The 18,672-nt window shown below is 40.2% G+C and overlaps 1 pseudogene across 1 annotated transcript; it reads right to left on the bottom strand.

Moving 5' to 3' along the window:
* Nucleotides 1-5,916: 5,916 nt before the first annotated feature.
* On the bottom strand, nt 5,917-18,113 carry LOC308550943 (adenylosuccinate synthetase isozyme 2 pseudogene; annotated as a pseudogene). The gene is made up of 3 exons: nt 18,080-18,113; nt 16,395-17,651; nt 5,917-6,760 (listed from the first exon to the last, which is right to left on the bottom strand). The product of its transcript is annotated as an adenylosuccinate synthetase isozyme 2 pseudogene (transcript).
* Between the last annotated feature and the right edge of the window lie 559 nt (nt 18,114-18,672).

Below are 18,672 nucleotides of genomic sequence, written 5' to 3'. Positions count from 1 at the left end.
TCACCACATTTTTGTCTATGTCCATGGATTATGCAGGTTTTAAATCACACACCATTCTGAGTAGTGCTGGAGCCCGCCGGCAGAGTCGAACGGTCCTGAGGAAGGGGTGAGGATGAAGAAAAGACAGACACAAAAAAGATGGGATCAGGAGGGCTGCAGCTCATGCCTGCTGCCAGCTGTCAGCCCCCAGTTTATTTTCCAAGCTCTTTTTATACCAGCGCTGTTGTTTTTGCTGAACAGCACCCAGTCCTGTTTTCCTCTTGCTTGCCCGATACAAAGTAATTCCTTTAAGGCCATAGGACTGCTCTTTCCGTGTAAACATCCTGCCTCTTGCAGGAGCTCAGACCTTGGTAACTAACCTTGTCTCGGCTTCTAATAGGAACTTTTGGGGGGGATTAAGTCCTTGGCTTGGTATGTGGCTTGACTGTCCCTTAACCCTTCAGGCTGGGGCCAACTTCCTAATAAGCCTTTCTAGAATCTAAGGCTGCAAGCTAAATTAGTATCGCCTTGGTGCCTCAACGTCTGGGTCAGGGAGCAGGAGAGCACTTCTGCAGCTCACCGAGGCAGCTCCTCTGTGCCTGGGGCCACAGCAGCTCACCCACATCTCCCAGGGAGCAGGGGAGCACACCTGCAGCTCACCCAAGCAGCTCTTCTGTCCCTGGGGCCACAGCAGCTCACCCACATCTCCCAGGGAGCAGGGGAGCACTTCTTCAGCTCACCCAGGCAGCTCCTCTGTGCCTGGGGCCACAGCAGCTCCCCACATCTCCCCCTTATTTATTACTTTGAGACACCGGTTTCTATTGCCTGCAGGCACAGCATGTGGAGATCACGGTGAATTTCTTTAATTCCTTTTATACCCAATTTTAGGAAGAGGGGTAAACATAACATTATTGTAAGGATTAAGAAAACCAAGCAAGCTAGTCCTATAGCTAAATGTGTAACGCTTCCCATGGATGGCACTATGCTAAGGATTTTGTTAATGATGTTCTCTGCTGTTGTCCCTAAGTCTTCATCTAGCTGTGGAGCATTACGAGTATCTAAGATCTCCTTGTGTAAACTCTCGATATCTAAGGACACATTGCTGTCATGCCAAACCCCTAGGAGATGGAGTTGGATTTTTTCCCAGGGGTGCTCAGTTTTGTTATAGACCTTCTGGGTGACACAGATCCATTTATATCTAGCATGGCAGGTAAAGGAAGTTCTCATTTTTAATGCCTGCACCTCATCCCCTAGATAATTAACTACATCAAATAAGGTGTTAATTCTGTCATTTAACTTGATATCAATGGCCTCCTGAGTTCCTAAGGCCGTGCTCACGTTTTTAGACAGTTGGTTGACTGCATGGGCAGTCTGTACCTCTCTCGTGAGGGTCACGGCAGCAGTGGCAGCTGTGGCAATGAGGGAGGCTAGGGCGGCGATGCCTGCTATCAGGAGACCAACGAATCAGTGCTTCCGTGGTGCTAAAGCATGCACTACCTCTCTCCGCAGTTGGAGTCCCTCATCATGATATCACGGCCCTGACACATTGACAGGCAACATCATAAAGGCGGGCTGTTGCACCACAAAGACCTAAGTACTGGAGGCCACCCCCATTACACAGTTGGCAAGAGAACAGCTGTTGCAGGTCACATTATAGCCCCAATCACTTTTGGTAATGTTTACAGTCCCGACGACAAGCCCCCCCTTGTCCTCGAATCATATCTTTAGCTTCCTTCGCCATCATCTCCAGCTGCCTCCAGGTCAGACGCCGCCTTGTCCTGGTCCGATGGGTCCAAGGCTGTTCCTCGAGGCTTAGCTGCTGCATTCCCTCTGTCAGTCGACTGGTTCCCTGCGAACCACACCAGCCTCTCCGGGAGCCACTGCACCACCTCGGGATCCTGTGGGAAAACACAAACATGCCCTCGCCCCCAAATGAGTACCGGGTCTGGACCATGCTACTGCCCCGAGAGCGGATCTTTCCACCACATGAGGGCATAGGTAGACCGAGACTTGGCCTGCCAAAAGCACTGTGCTGCAGAGAGGCCCTGACGGTCCAGAGTTTAAAAAATTAAGTATAAATAAAGTGTGGTTAAGGTAGTTCACTGGACTCAAGGGGTACAGCTCCCCCCTTTTTATTTTTTGTAACTGCAGCTTGAGCATCCCGTGGGCTTGTTCTACTATTCCTTGTCCCTGGGGATTGTAAGGTATGCCTGTGATATGCTTGATTTGTAATTGCTGGCAGAATGTCTGGAACTTTTTGCTGGTGTATCCTGTACCATTGTCAGTTTTGATAGACTTTGGAAGGCCCATGGTGGCAAAGCATCGGAGGCAGTGGGCAATAATGTGTTTAGCAGCTTCTCCCACCTGAGCTGTTGCAACCATAAATCCTGAATAAGTGTCTACTGTTACCTGGATGTATTTAAGCCTTCCAAAGTATGGGGTATGGGTGACGTCCATTTGCCAGAGGTGATTTGCCATCAGCCCACATGGATTAACCCCATAGTGGGGAACAAGTAAGGTGGTAGGGCACTGCTGACATTGTTTTACAATCTGTCGGGCAGCTTCCCTGGTAATCTTAAATTGCTGCCTGAGACTGTTGCTGTTTTGATGGTGAAGTTTATGGGATTGCTGAGCAAGCTGTTCCTGGGTAACCATGACTTGACGCGTGGCAGCATCAGCTAGCTCATTGCCCAAAGATAAGGGCCCAGGTAAGTTAGTATGGGCCCGAAGGTGGCCAAAGAAACAAGGGTGTTGGCGACCATGAATAACCTGCTGTATATTTCTGAATAAGGTTTGTACCTCACTATTTTGGGTACCTATAAAGGGGACAGTCTAAATCTGCAGCATGGCTCTATAAATGTATTGACTGTCTGTATATATATTGAGGGCTTGAGTTTGGTATTCCTGCAGCATGGCCTCTACGGCTTTCAATTCCACTACTTGCTCTGATGTGGAGCCCGTTGCCCAACTGACTGTGGTTCCATTGACATAATAAACAGCGGTCCCACTGGAGGACCCATCAGTATAAACAGTCAGCGCATGCGGGATAGGGTCAGTAACTACCCATTTCAGGAACACAAATTCATGTAGTGCCGCAAATTGAAGTAGCTTATCAGATGGCACATGATTGTTAAGTTGTCCAGAATAGCCAGCTAACGCTGCCCCCCAGGCATCACTATTCTGCAATAACCAATCTACTTGCTGCTTAGTAAAAGGGAGAAAGATGGTTGGGGGTTCCTTGCCTATTAACTTCCTGGATTCCAACCTGATCATTTGTATTAAGGTAGCTATGGTGTCATGGTAGGGCATGAGAACCAGGGCTGGAGACACAGGTAGGTGCAGCCAAACCAAAGGAGCCTTCTGATAAATGACTGCAGTAGGGGTGTGCCGGGTGGGCAAGATGCAAGCCTCCCAGATGGCATGATAGTCGAAATAAGGGGTCTTCTGTTGACCAAGAGCTTCCTCGATTTTGGCCAACGCAGCTCTCCCCTCAGGGGTCAAGTGCTGCTCCGATGTAGGGTCGGCATTCCCCTTGAGGATGTCAAATAAGGGCTTAAGCTCTCCTGTTGTAATTTTTAAATGCAGCCTGATCCAGTTAATGTCCCCAAGCAGTCTCTGGAAGTCATTGAGTGTTTTAAGGTTGTCCTTCCGTAACTCCAGCTTTTGGGGACTAAAGTAATGAGGCTCTAGATGGTAGCCCAAATATTCATATGATGCCCGCCTTTGCACTTTCTCAGGGGTGATTACAAGGCCCTTAGCAGTCAACCCCTGTTGCAGCTCAGCCTAAGCCGCAAGCAAGACCCCTTCTTGGGTATGGGCAATAAGAATGTCATCCATGTAATGAACCATATAGACCTCAGGATATTTCTCTCTGGTCTCAGCTAACGCACTAGAAACAAATTTCTGACACAGGGTAGGACTGTTAGCCATGCCCTGGGAGAGCACGAGCCAATGGTATCTTTTCATGGGCTCTTTGAAGTTGACTGAGGGCACACTGAATGCAAATTTTTTGCAGTCTGCTGAATCTAAAGGGATAGTATAAAAACAGTCTTTGAGATCTAAAATGATCTTGTAGGTATTCTTTGGAATGGCCATGGGTGAGGGCAATCCAGGCTGTAGAGCCCCCATAAGCTCCATGGTCTCATTGACTCACCTTAAATCTTGTAACAACCTCCATTTCCCTGATTTCTTCCTAATAACAAAAATGGGTGAGTTCCAAGGGGAGTTGGAGGGAGCTATGTGCCCCCTCTCCAGCTGTTCCTGCACCAGCTGCCCTGCAGCCTTTATTTTTTCTTCAGTTAAGGGCCATTGATCAACCCACACAGGTTCCTCAGACTTCCAAGTGATGGGATCTGCGTGGATTGCAAGACGATCAATGACCCCCGCTAAAAATACCCTAACCCTGCTCTGTCAGGCCTCTTAGAAGCCGCTATGGGATGTTTTATCCCTTGGTTATGCTTTCCCAGCCCCTGAGAGGGCAGTAACCCTTGATCAAGCATCTGCTGAGTAGCTATGGTGTCAGGACTAAAAAGATAGACCCCCATTTGAGCCAGCACATCTCGTCCCCATAGGTTAGTGGGAATGGTAGGGAGTACACAAGGTTGGAACGTTCCTGTGTGCCCTTCATCATCCGTCCAAGTCAACAGGTCCATGCTTTGCTCTGGGCTGCGGGCCTGTCCTATACCTTGCAGCTGAGTGATAGCTTCCTGAGTAGGCCATTCAGGAGGCCACTGTTGCCTAGAAATCTCAGATATATCAGCCCTTGTGTCTAGGAGCCCTTTGAATTTTTGGCCTTGTATACTTAATATCAACTCAGGCTGTTCTAGTCCAATTTCTTGAAGCCAGTAAACATCTGAGGATCCGAAGCCTCAGCTTCCTCTCTGCCTCTGGGACTTAGTTCGCCCCTGTATTACTCGAGGGAGTAATATCAGCTGGGCTAGCCTCTGCCCTGACTGTACTACTGAAATGGTGGAAGGGGAGTGAGCCATGACCTTAATCTCTCCCATATAATCCTCGTCAATGACTCCAAGGGCTACTAATAGCCCTTTCATGGTGCTACTGCTGCAACCCAACAAGATTCCTACCGTCCCTGGCGGCAGGGGCCCATACACCCCAGTGGGCAGGGCCTGCATCCCCATTTCAGGGGGCAATACTGTATAGGAGGTGGAACAGAGGTCCAATCCGGGGCTGCCTGGGGTGGCTCGGTAGAGCTGTTGAATGGATTGGTGTCTCGGAGGGTCCCTTCGGGGAGTAAATTCTGGAGTGCCCCATAACATTGTGGCTGGGCCTGGGGTGGGCCCCTCCACCCGTTTCCTGGCAGGGGGCATCCTTGAGCATCTTTCTTGGACCTACATTCATTAACCCAGTGACTCCCCTTCTTACACCAAGGGCATAATCCTGGCTCCCGTTTATTTCCTTTCCCCATCCTTTCGGGGAATTTGCGGCGTGCCTTAGGGCTGTCACGCATTAAATGTCCCAGCTGTCTGCAGCTAAAACAGCTGTGCTGGGGACCAGATGTTCTTTTCTTTCTGCCCTCCCACTGCTGTTGTAATCAGAAAGGTTCCCTTTCTTTCTCCAGGGTCTTAGCGCAGCCTGGCAAGCCGAGTTAGCATTCTCATAGGCCAGCTGCTTGACCACAACCATTGCAGCTTCACCGTCCCCAAACATCTTTCCTGTTGTCTGGAGCAACCTTGAGACAAAATCTTGGAACGGCTCATCTGGGCCTTGCCGCACCTTAGAGAGATCCTCAGCCTTTCTGCCTGTAACAGGGAGCTTTTTCCAGGCCTTAGTGGCTGCATTGTTAATCTGGGCATATGCCCTTTGGTTGTAGTTTAACTGATTTTGAGTGTCCCGGTACTGGCCTTCCCCCACCAGCATCTCATATGTAATGGGAATCCCTTGAGCCCTGTTAATCTCTGCAATGGTCTGGCACTGCTCCTAAAACTCTGACTTCCACAATAAATAATCCCCTCCGCTAAGGCAAGCCTTACAGATGCTCTTCCAATCATTGGGAGGCAGAGCGTCTGCCACCATTGCTTCAATCAGAGCCTCGGTGAATGAGGCGGTGGGGCCATATTGAGCACAAGCCACTTTCAATTCCTTCAACTGCTTAAACGAGACAGGCTGACATACTTGCACCACCTGACCATTTTGCATTTGTTCAAAAATGGGGAAGCACTGGGGAAAACCCTGTAAATCTTCAGCCACAGCGGCTGCTTGCCTCATGGTCCACTGGAGTGGGGAGAGACCTTGGCCCCCCTGGCAGCCTACTGGCCAAGGGAGAACAACCTGCAAAGGCCAAAGGCCCCCCTCCCCGGTGAGCTCCACCAGAGGTGGATCTCGCGGTTCAGGATCAAGACCTGCCACTACGGATGGGGCAGGACTGGCCTGCTGCATGGCAGGCCCCAAAGGCACGCTTTGCCCCTCTTGTAGACAGCTATGCAATTTTTGCATCCATACTTGTAGCCCTTGCATTATCGACTCTAAATGTCCTAGCCGTCCTCCAGACCCTTCCTTCTTGGGCTTTTCCGCCATAACCATGAGCCATTCATCCTCCTCGCGGTGTTGAGCCATGGCATCCCTTAAGTCTGCCTTGTTCCGCGGACGGAGCTCATCGCCATCCTCACTACCCCCATTAACCCGTGCTAAAGCCTCTAAGGCCAGGGGACAAGGATTCTCCGGCAGAGGCTTCTCTCTGTCCTCTGGAGCCGCAGCCCCCGGACCACCGTCCTCTGTGGCTCTCTCCCACCGCTTGCCTTCTGGGTCAAGATCTAGACAGTCCCTAATCAGGGTCCAGAGGGAAAATGTTTCTACCGGCACCTCCGAGGGCCCATGGAACAAATAGTGCGCCTACAGCTGTTTTCCAACTCGCTGCCACGTTTCCCTGTTATCTGTGCCCTCTTTCGGGAACCAGGGGCAGATCTCCTCTACAAAGCTCAGAAACTTAAATATTTGTGCACTAGTGACCTTATTTCCCCTGGCTTTAAGCATACTTTTCAACACCTGAACGAACAATTCTATACTATTTCTCTGTCCCATAATTATTTACTCCCGACTGTAAATCAACTGCAATTCGTCGTGCGCCAACCTCTTACTTTTGTCCTCGGACCCGTCCCTTCCGCGACATCCTTCACCAAATCCTTACTCTCAGGTCCCTGTTCAGGCGTCACTTGCCGGAGCCCGCTGGCAGAGTCGAACAGTCCCGAGGAAGGGGTGAGGATGGAGAAAAGACAGACACAAAAAAGATGGGATAGGGAGGGCTGCAGCTCGTGCCTGCTGCCAGCTGCCAGCCCTGAGTTTATTTTCCAAACTCTTTTTATACCAGCGCTGTTGTTTTTGCTGAACAGCACCCAGTCCTGTTTTCCCCCTGCTTGCCCGATACAAAGTAATTCCTTTAAGGCCATAGGACAAAGTAATCCCTTTAAGGCCATAGGACTGCTCTTTCCGTGTAAACATCCTGCCTCTTGCAAGAGCTCAGACCTTGGTAACTAACCTTGTCTCGGCTTCTAATAGGAACTTTGGGGGGGGATTAAGTCCTTGGCTTGGTATGTGGCTTGACTGTCCCTTAACCCTTCAGGCTGGGGCCAACTTCCTAATAAGCTTTTCTAGAATCTAAGGCTGCAAGCTAAATTAGTATCGCCTTGGTGCCTCAAGATCTGGTTCAGGGAGCAGGAGAGCACTTCTGCAGCTCACCGAGGCAGCTCTTCGGTGCCTGGGGCCACAGCGGTTCCCCACAGAGTAGAATGATGAAATCTCTCACTGTCCCACTCTGTCCTGCCCAGGATGTGAATCATCCCTTTGTTCAGCATGTCTATGTTGTATCCACTACCTGCCCATTAGTCACTTAGTAGCCATCTGGGTTATCAAATCCATGGTCATAAGATCACGGTGCTTGTGTCCAAGTAACCCTTGTGTTACTTAATAATGATACATTCACATAATTTTTATTACAATATACTTATAATTATTTTATTTTATTATTGTTGTTAATCTCTTACTGTGCTTAATTTATAAATTGCACTGTATCATAAGTATGCATGCATGAGGAAAATCATAGTATATATAAAGTTCTGTACTATCTGTGGTTTTAGGCATCCACTGAGGTCTTGGAACATATCACTTGTGATGAGGGGATTAATTGGTTTACAGAGCTTCAAAAGATAGAGTCAGTATTTATGATACAATTAATTTAAAAACGTGTTTTGATCAAGTGGAAGATATGATGTTGTGAATTGGCACTCAAAGAAAGTTGTTAAGAGGACATTGCCCCAGTGCAATGAACTGAATTGTGCTCTCCACCCCCAATTCATATGTTGAAACCCTAGACCCCAGGGTGACTGCATTTAGAGATAGAGCCCTTAAGAGGTCATAAGAGTGGGACCCTAATATGAAAGGATTATAAGCCTTATAAGAAGAGGAAGGCAGCACTCCCCAGAAGCAAACCCTGCCAAACCACTATACTGGACTTTCTAGCATACAAAACTGTTAGAAAATGATTATCTCTTGTTTTAGTCACCCAGTTTATGATTTTTACTATGGCAGCCCAAGTTGATGAATATACCCAGGAAGAAGTGAGGGCTCCTTAGGAAGCTACTGGTTAGTCCCAATGACTAGGCAGTGGGAAAGTGAAAACTGTTTCCATGTGCCCCAAAACTAGCAATGGGGCCTGAACAGTCCAGCAAAGGTTGCCACAAATCCCAAACACTTGCCATGTCCCCTTTTAATGATGGTTTTGGCTTTATTTCATTTGGTTTTGTTTTATATTTTCTTGTGTGTCTGTGGGCAGGAGGGAATTAGTTTCGCTTTGGTTTGTTTGTTATATATAAAAACAGAAGTATTTCCATTGGATAAATTGTTGGTATTTCAGCCATTTTGTTTTATAAAAATTATCTTGATGAAACATGGAAGAAAATCAACACTAAAGATAAAAAATATATTCTTCAACTTGTATAAAGCAAAAAAAAGTATTTTTAAAAATAAATAATATTTGAGTCTTTATAATACCATGAAATAGACTAGTTGGTAACATTCAGGAAAATATGGAATCCCAGTTATTAATGTTTTGTCAGAACACACTTTCAAAAATGTTATGACAATGAATTGAAAAGAAAAGTTCGACAAAACAAATGTAATTCCATTTCTCATGTTGATCTATACAGAAGAGTCTAGCTGGTATTGGTTTCACCTCCAGTATTTTATCTCCATATATACCATTGTGATTCTAGTAAGACAGTGAAACTGTATGAAACATAGCAAACATAATAGAAACAGTGCCAAATCTTGACTGAAATTTAAACTTACTGTGTATAGAAAATGAAAAATAACCTTTTCTCTGTTATACATTTAAGAAAACATTGTTTTAAATTCAATACTTAAGATTTAATAAGAAAATAATCAATTATTAATATTAGAAACATTAATTTTTACCACTGGTGCATTAGATATTGAAATTTAGCATCAATATTTATAACTGATCTCTGGTAATTTTTCACAATAAAATAAACAGGTTAAACAGTTTTAAAATTGATCTTAATGTTGTTGTAAATGAAAAAAGGTCAATCAAATTTCAGTAACCACATATAATTCACATGGATCTAGCCTTAAATTGGGATAACTATTATTTTATTTAGAAAATAACGTCAATAACAAAGTGATAAAATTTTATTTTTATATCTTCTTATGTCAAAATGATAATAAATTTAGAAACAGTTCTTTCTCAGTAGTTTATCAGATATACCGAATGAGCTGAAGTGGTTAAAATGCTGGTTTAGAATATGGTTGCTTAATAACCATACGTTACACATGTAGCTAATGAATAAAACTTTGCATTTAATCTTAAAAATTATTTACTTGCAATATGTTACTATCTAATTAAACAAGATCTCTCCAATGTTCCATTAAAGATTATTAGTGTCTTCTCCCACATGAGGGATCCTCATACAATATTATCAACTTTAAAGGCATATAGCAATTGAGAGAGGTTAAGGTTTCATAATGAAATTTGATAAAGAATAGCTATCCCTTTTATAACAATGTAAATGGAAATAATAATGTATAATCTGTAGTTCAGGTTTGCACTTAACTGTTTAATTATTTAGAGAGCAAAATAACTGTTACTGTTTCAACTTTAACAGCAGAGATTGTTCTTCCCTTCTGAAACTGGAGATAAATCTGATCTCAATATGTAAGTCTTCACCTACCCCCAGTTTCTTACTACTCATTTTCTTATTTTACTTATCTGCTCTTTGTCACAGACACTACTTATTTTTATAAAAGCCAATGGGCAACTTTCATATAACAGCACGTGGTCACCTACATAAGATTCTAGTCCACAGTTGATTTATGAACCTCTGTACCACTCAGTAAATTAGCTTTACCAGGAAAAACCTTAAAGCTTGGGGATATCCTTAGGAATAAAGATAATTATAGTCTTCATTCAAGGCAAATGTTCATAACAGTCTTTTCCTTTAATGCTTACAATGATGACCTTCTTGAAAAATGAGCACAAAGTCTCATCCCAACTTGTTCTCTTGGCCTAGTACCAGCAGGAGCTTTGCCAAATGGAAGCTATTTAGACTCTATTTTATTTGTGTGACTTTCCCAGCTGCCTTTCACTCAGTTAAAGAATAATACATTCAGCCAACCATTCTGAAGGTTCTAGAGAGGAGGTGCATTATTTTCTTTATAAGGGATCCAGGCTGGGTAGAAAGCCATACAGGGCAGTTGGGAAAAATCTATCTTCCTGGGACAGCCTCTCTGAGTCCTTTCTGATACACTGACTTCTGACATCTGTTCAAATCTTTCATGTTTTTCTGAGACCCTATAACATTCTTTGAACTATGTATTGTATTCTACTTGTGTGTGTGACATACAGTAATAATTTCTGCTGAAACTAGTCTCACTAATATTAAGAAAAAACAGATTTTATATAACTTTTTATCCTCCATTAAATGTCACACAGTAGTTAGCAAATAGTGTATTCAAAGATATATCTTTTCCCTCAGCTAATAATTTTAGCATTTTGTTGAATATCCTGCATTATTTTTATTAAACTCATATGTGTATATCTTATGTTCCTAATCAATAACAGGTTTCTGAAGAGCAGTGCTTCTTTTTTATATCCAGAGGTCTCACATAGGACTGTTTATAAAGAGGGTGTTAAAAAAAAAAAGTGTAGCCTTGGCCACTGTGACTTGGTTGGAGCATCTTGCAGTACATTGAAAGGTCTCAGGTTCCACTTCCAGTCAGGGCACATACAAAGGTTGCGGGTTTGATTCCTGGTTAGGGTGCATACTGGAGGCAACTGATTGATGTTTCTCTCTCTCTCTTTCTCTTTCCCTCTCCCTCTCTCTCTTAAAAAAAATCAATTAAAACATATCCTCAGGTGAGGATTTTTAAAAATACATGGATTATTTGCTTACAGAAGTTTTAGAGAGTTGTTCAAAGTCATAAATTGTTAAAAATAACTGAAATTTAAACCCAAGCTAACTGTAAAGGTTATTCAGTTAACACTAAAAATACTGCCAGGTTTTTTAACACCCTCTTTAAAATAAGGCATCTCTGATCTCACTGACTTTCTATGAAGTTTCCTTTTTCTAAATGTACCTAAAATCTGATTCAATAAATCATAATTTCTAGCATACTTATATTCTTTGATGCCTGTCTTTCCCAATTCTTGCAGCAACCTGTATTAGAGCATGATACTTATGACAAGAGAATTGTGAAATTTTAAAGGAGTTCTTATAGTTTCTTTGCTGAGTCTTCTCACTTATATGTGGAATCTAAAGAACTTAATAAACTGATAGACAGAAATGACTCAATGACATCGAAACAAGGATCAGACTGACGAATCTCAGAGGGATGGAGGGGGGCAGGTGGGTGGAGGGGGAGAGATTAATCAAAGAATTTATATGCATATATGCATAACCCAAGAACACAGACAATGGTGTGGTGAGGGACTGGGGAGGGGCATGAGGTGGGGTGGAATGGGTCAATGGGGAGAAAAAGAGACATCTGTAATATTTTGAACAATAAAAAAAGCATGAAACATAAAAAAGTTGTATTGAATATTATGTTTTGTGAAAGATTTTGCATATTATTCTTGCTAAAATATGTTTATTGTGTTTGAAGGATAATTACAGTAATTTGTCATCTTCACTCTAGGTAGTCACTTTTTCCATTATAGATATCACTAACTTAACTTACATGAAAGACAGAAGCAGCTATCATTTTTTCTTCTTTTCATTTTCTAGAGTTACTCTGTGAAATTAGTGTGTGTGTGTGTTAGAGGAGATGATGGAATTTGGAGTTTTTGTCTGTGGGAAACTAAGCATGTTTGTGCATAGCCCAATTGCTTAATTGAATCAAATCATTTACTTTTTTAAAAAAAAAATCATTTTATTGTTGAGAGTATTACAGATGTCCTCCATTTTCTTCCTTTGCCATCCCCCACCCATCTCTCATCCCACTCCAGGCCTTCATAGATAATCTACTGCCCAGTGAAACCTAAACCAGTAACAAAAGATGTTAATCTTCATCTTAAAATAGTTCCTTCTGTTGAGATCCACAGGCTGCCTTAGCAGCTGGTTATTTCAGCACTTTTTTTGCATACAATTTTGAAAACAAATCTACCCGTTCTATCATAAAGATTGGAATTGCTGTTCTCATAGCAGGAATTATTGCTGCTCTTGACATTATCTTATTTTTGGTAACATTTGGAAAAGAATATTGGTTACTTGCAATGGAGACCTGTGAAAGTTTTGACTCTACCAATGGGACTTTGGATATTGAAGAAGAGGTGAACAGAAATCCTAGGAATGCACTTTTAAAAAATTATGGAATTTCAAGTAACAAGTAAAGAAAACTTGTTTTTCCAGAATTGACATGCTAGCAGTGTGAGGTGATTCTTTGGGTTTTAATCTGAATAGATTTTCTCTTTAAACTTTGTAAATATTTTCTAGGATGGATTTGTAAATTAGAGATACAAAACACAGGGTTATCCTCATAGGAAAGGGTGGTATATGAAGTCAGATGTCTAACAAGCAGCTTGAATGAATCCTGTTGCACATTTGTATGTCAAGACTGATATTCTCACACTAAAACCTAGTAATCTTGATTATTAGCTTGAAACATGTTTTATTGTTGTGAATTTGGGTTAAGTCACTTTACCCAATTAGAACTAAAGGTTGGCTTTGCCAGAAAAAATATATGTTAATAGTTGGACTAAAAAAGCTAAAGTAAAAATTGAGAGGAAAATAAGTGCAAACATTTCTAATCATTAAATAAACCTGAAACATTGTTTTTCTAGACAAGATCTCATGACGAAAAAAATATGTCCCTTTCAAGACTGCTGAAAATTACTTTTGCTTTGTTATAACTTTAGTCCAATAAAAAAGGGTATTTTATGGAAAAGTTTACTTTTGAAACAAAACCTTTTTTTCAAACTTCAATGGCTGTAAACTCAAATATATGCATGTTACACAAATACCATTCACTCTTAAATAATTATAATTGTTCTTACAACATCTTATAAAAAAAATATTTGCCCTGTGAAATCATTCTCCAGTAAAGAAGAAAAGCTATTGCACCTCTTAAAAAGTCAATATCACAGAGCTAGCTGGCAACCTAAAACAAATTCTTTGGATTCTTCTGTGTGAGGAGTGTGGAAATGCTCAAGTCTTGTTTCTCAGAAAATTCAAACATTAACTAAATTTTTCTCACATGTCATCATTTGTTTTGTATTTCATTTCTCTTTAAGAGAGGTTTCCATTTCTGAAGTTTCTAACTACTTTATGCTCTTCACCACCCCACTCAAGATTATTAAAAACTTGCTGCCAGCTAAAGCTCTGATTTACTTATCCATGGGTTAAATTGATTTCTAATAGTAGATTCAGGCTGCATTAATCTTGGCTGGAGGGAGGTTTTTTAGGCAAACATCTTCTTGATATCTGTGATACCATACTACTCAGGCTGCCATGTACTCCATTTTCATCTATTATTAGTTAGAAACCCTAGATAGGAACTGCCAGTCTTCTTTCTGGACCAGTACTGTATTTCTAAAAACAGCACTTTAAGACAACAAATACAATCCTAGAGTGTTAGAACTGGAAGTGATCTTAGAAATCATCTTGTCCAAGCTTTAATAAGCACCAGTCACCTCAATACCCAACCAGTCCTCTTTTCATTATCCTAAGTTGATGACATGGTTTACCAAATCTTTTGTATCTAAAACAACCAGTACATTTACTAACACACATTTGATTCTTAGTAAGCATTTGATGAATGAGTTATACTGATAAGGAAATTGATGTTTAAAAAGGAAAAGTATTAGGAGGAACACTTGGTAAAGTATATGATTGTCTAACCACTATGCTGTACAACTGAAACTAATACAAAATAATATTGAATATAAACTGTAATTTAAAAATTTATAAATTTAAAAAAATAACAAAGTAAATTCACAATAAAAGAAGTGACTTAAGTCCACAGAACTAGTGAATGAGAAACAACTAAAACCTAGGTTGCTCTCTGTCTCAGTTCAGTGTTCTATTCACTGTTCCCTAATAATTTCATTACTTCTGGGTATGTGATATATTTCTACATGTGTATAAGAAGCAAATATCAGATCTGGAGCTTATGTCTCATAACAGGAAGTGATAATTAGCAAATCAATTATTAATTTAACACTTCCATTGTCCCTATAATAATTAATTTGTTGTAATGAAGGCATCTCCATGCCTACAAAAGTATAAATCCTTATCAGTAAGAGAGAAAATGAGTTTATATTTGTACATTTCATATACATGACTTCTTAGCAATCATTTAAATTCATAATCTTTTTTTTGTAACCAAAGTTGTCAGACAAATATAAAAATATAATTTAAAGTAGCAAATATTTTAATTATAGAAGTATGAAAAGAAGCCTTATTGATTATTATAGTAATCATTATTCTGAACTCTATGCCATTTCCGTATTAAAAATAATATTTAGAATGGTACTTGCTGGAAATAAAAAAAACATTAAAGTAATGAATCAGAAGATACAAACAGAGTTTACTTAATTCATTTATTTGTATTTTCACATAAAGAGTTATGCAGGATAGGAAGCTAGTATTACTCTTGTGTGGAGAAAGCAGATAACAACATGAGGACACAATGTTATATACATAAGCTTTTGCTTTCCATCAACATATAACATAATCTTTTTTTGTTTAATAGAAATATCTGGTTCTTTTAAATCAACTATTGATGGTATAATAAAATGAATTTAAGTAACACCTAATTTAAGCATTTAAATTAGTTCACTGGAGGATAATCTACAACACAATATGTTAGGCTTAGTTATTAAAATAACACCTCTTTTTTTTCCATGAAAAGAGAAATAAAGGCATGGCCAACAATTTCAGTTCATTTGGACACTTACAGATGACTTTGTAGGCATCTGGCAGGCACAATGTTGAAAAATCAATCCACTAGATTTGGAAGCAGTGGTAAGATAAAATAGGAAAGCTATATATTTTGGAGTTAGTATCCGAAATTAAAGATAAATATTCACCAAACATCACAATAGATCTTTTAATGACTTTTTTTTTTTTTTTTTAACATTAAGAGCATTGTTTTAGGGAACACCTTTGCTCTTTGAACAATACATGTTCAATGTATTAAGTAATTTATAGAAAGACATGAGTTTTGTGTTCTGTACAAATTAAAGGACCAATGAATATATATCACTCTCAGCCAAAGCTCACATTTGAAATGGTCTCAGCAGAAAATAAACAGTTCACAATTTTTAAAAAAGATTTAAATATTGATTTTTAGAGAGAGAGGAAGGGAGAGGGAGAAACATCAATGTGCAAGTGAAACGTAGATCCCCTGCCTCCTGCATGTTCCCTACTGGGGATGGAGCCCACGAACTGAGCATGTGCCCTAGCTAGGAATCGAACCTGCCACCTTTTGCTGCATGGCACAATGCTCAACCAACTGAGCCACACTGGCCAGGGCAATAGTTAACAATTTAAACAGAATTTATAACATTATAAAAGTTTACAGAACTCCTCTCATCATTTTTTCAAACAGCAAAAATTACAATGACAGAACTGAATGATCAGAATGTAAAAATATTTGTGCAAAAGTAATTAATTGTGCTTACCACTTAATAGAGGTAAAACTTATGAACACAAAATGGCAACAATGAAGAAAAACTACATTGAAAGCAATTTTATTTTAGATTTCAAACAACATGGATTACACTATTACTAAACATTAAAGAAAAAGCAGCACCACGAGGAGCAGGAGCAACAGATGATTTCATCAATTACGCCAACCAAGGAAGCTGACACTGAAATATGCCAAATCTTGCCTCCACACCAGCCACTCATTAAAAAAGGCTGAAAACAACTGTAGGGCTTACAACTCACTTCAATGTCTTTATTCTTGAAATTTGTAGATCATAAATGAAATATTTAAGAAAATCTTTTTCTCCCCTCTTAAGGAGTATTTCTTGCATCACTGGAAATCCATAGAAGAGATGAATCATAGATTCTCTGGACTTCCCAACACCAATCCATTTAACTAGAATTTGAAGCTCGTCTTCAATAAATCAAACATAATTTTGTACATTAACAGGTAGTTCTTCAAATGTTCTTGCATTTGATATGTCTGTGTTCCATTCTGGAAGAGTCTTATATTGAACTTCAACTTTAATACCTTTTGGTTTGCTGGGAAATCAGATATAATTTCATCATCTAACTTGTAAGCAATTCCAACTTTGATTTCCAAACATATCCAAACATGTCAAAATATCAAATTTGGTAAGTGCCAATGCAGTAAAATCCGTTAGTAATACGAGCATATTTAAGCAAAATAATATCAAACCAACCACACCTTCTTTTCCTTCCAGTAGTTACAACAAACTCTCCACCCTTTGTAATAATTCTCCAATTTCATTGTCTTGTTCTGTAAGCAAGGCACCAATGCCAACTCTAGTTGTGTAAGCTTTCAAAACTCCATATGCTTCTCCAACATTGTGAAGGAGCATATCCAATTCAGTACAAACACCAACAATTGCACTTTCTACAAGGATTTTCTTTGGTGTTCCATGTAGGACCTCATATGGGAAACAGACTCCATCTCTCACCATTGTTTTAATCTTCTCCATATAACCCTTAAATTTTTGTAGTTAACTTTCATGTCTATTACCAAAATGGGGTATATGGATTTGTACTAGTTTGCCAGAGCTTTGAACCTCTCAGAGAAGCTAACAAAATCAGAAACAAGAGCACACATCCTGAGACCACTCTGAGCAGCTTTGGAAGAATAAACTGTTCCAATGCTCTTTTTTGTGGTACCCAAACTCTTTCCTGCTCGTTCTTGTCTCTCTTGTTCCTGGATACCATCAGCTGCTCAGTGAAAATCAAATATAATACAAGCTCTATCAGATATGATAAGCCTTTTCCCCCAACCTTTCAGACCTTTTCATTTTTGAACATTTTTTCCCACTTCCTCAAATAATCTTGGTAGATGGATTAACACACCATTTCTAATAAATGCAGTAACATTTGGATTAATTATCCCACTGCGTAAAAGATGAAAATCACATTGCACAGAATCTACAGCAACTGTATGACCGGCATTATTTCCTCCCTGATGAATCTGAAGTGGCCATGGGACATCCTCTGTGGTGGGCAGAACATCAGCTCCTCAGAGATATCCACATCCAATTCCCTAGATCTATGGTCTATTATCACATTTTGTTGACTTCACGGGGCTCAACAAGACAGATTCTAATATCGACAGCACCAGCAAAGAGGGATCGAAGAATGAAGACTTCATAGCCAACCAAGGTGGATCACAAAGTATCTAACATATCTTCTTGAGCAATAATAATTGAGGCACAGAGAAAGACATAGAAAAACACTGATCCACAGCTAATTTCCTATTTTACATTAGTTAGCAATTCCTACCCATATTCTCCTCCTGTAATGCACAACTAATTATCACTTTAAGCAGATGGAACAATAGACAAATTTTATCTGTAGCTCCTTTCCTGGTTGGCCACTGTCAAACTTAAGGATTCTCAAGCCACCACATGCTATAGAATTACCTGGTAGATTTTTCTGAAGTAGTTTTCTGGCCATCACTGCTCAGTGAGTTTAAGTGAATGAGTCTAAGTCTAGTAATCCACATTTTAACATTTGTATCTCAACCATGCTCTTCTATACTATATGGCAAAAATGAATATATGAAAAAGAAAGGTTGGAGAACATACCCAGTATAAAGTTTAGAGATTTGGAGAAATATCAAAAGATATTTTTACATTGACTAAGTACATTAATCATATGAAATAGTTCAAGTCTTTTAGTTTTCACTCATATAGTTCACTTGGAGCTGTACTGAAGATTCCAGTTTTATAATATCATTTTCTTTAGAGTTATATAAAATTGTAAGATTACACAAGCATTCATAACTTATATTTAAATGGCGTAAGAGGATGAACTATTGAATGTCCTTCAAACATTTAGAAACACACATTTACATGAGGAAAACTAACCTATTAGTTAAATTGAGCTACCTAAGGACTAATAGGCATGCACATTATTAAAGACTAGTTTAAATAACCATGTACTTGAAAATAATAAAACTGTATTACTTAAAATATGTCTTTTAGTCTAAGCTTTCTACTAGTTAATCCAGCCT

Source organism: Miniopterus schreibersii (genome assembly GCF_964146895.1).
Source record: "Miniopterus schreibersii genome assembly, chromosome: X".
Classification (NCBI taxonomy): domain Eukaryota; kingdom Metazoa; phylum Chordata; class Mammalia; order Chiroptera; family Miniopteridae; genus Miniopterus; species Miniopterus schreibersii.
Note: the sequence above shows the minus strand (reverse complement) of the source record. Positions and strands in the feature narration are given on the sequence as shown.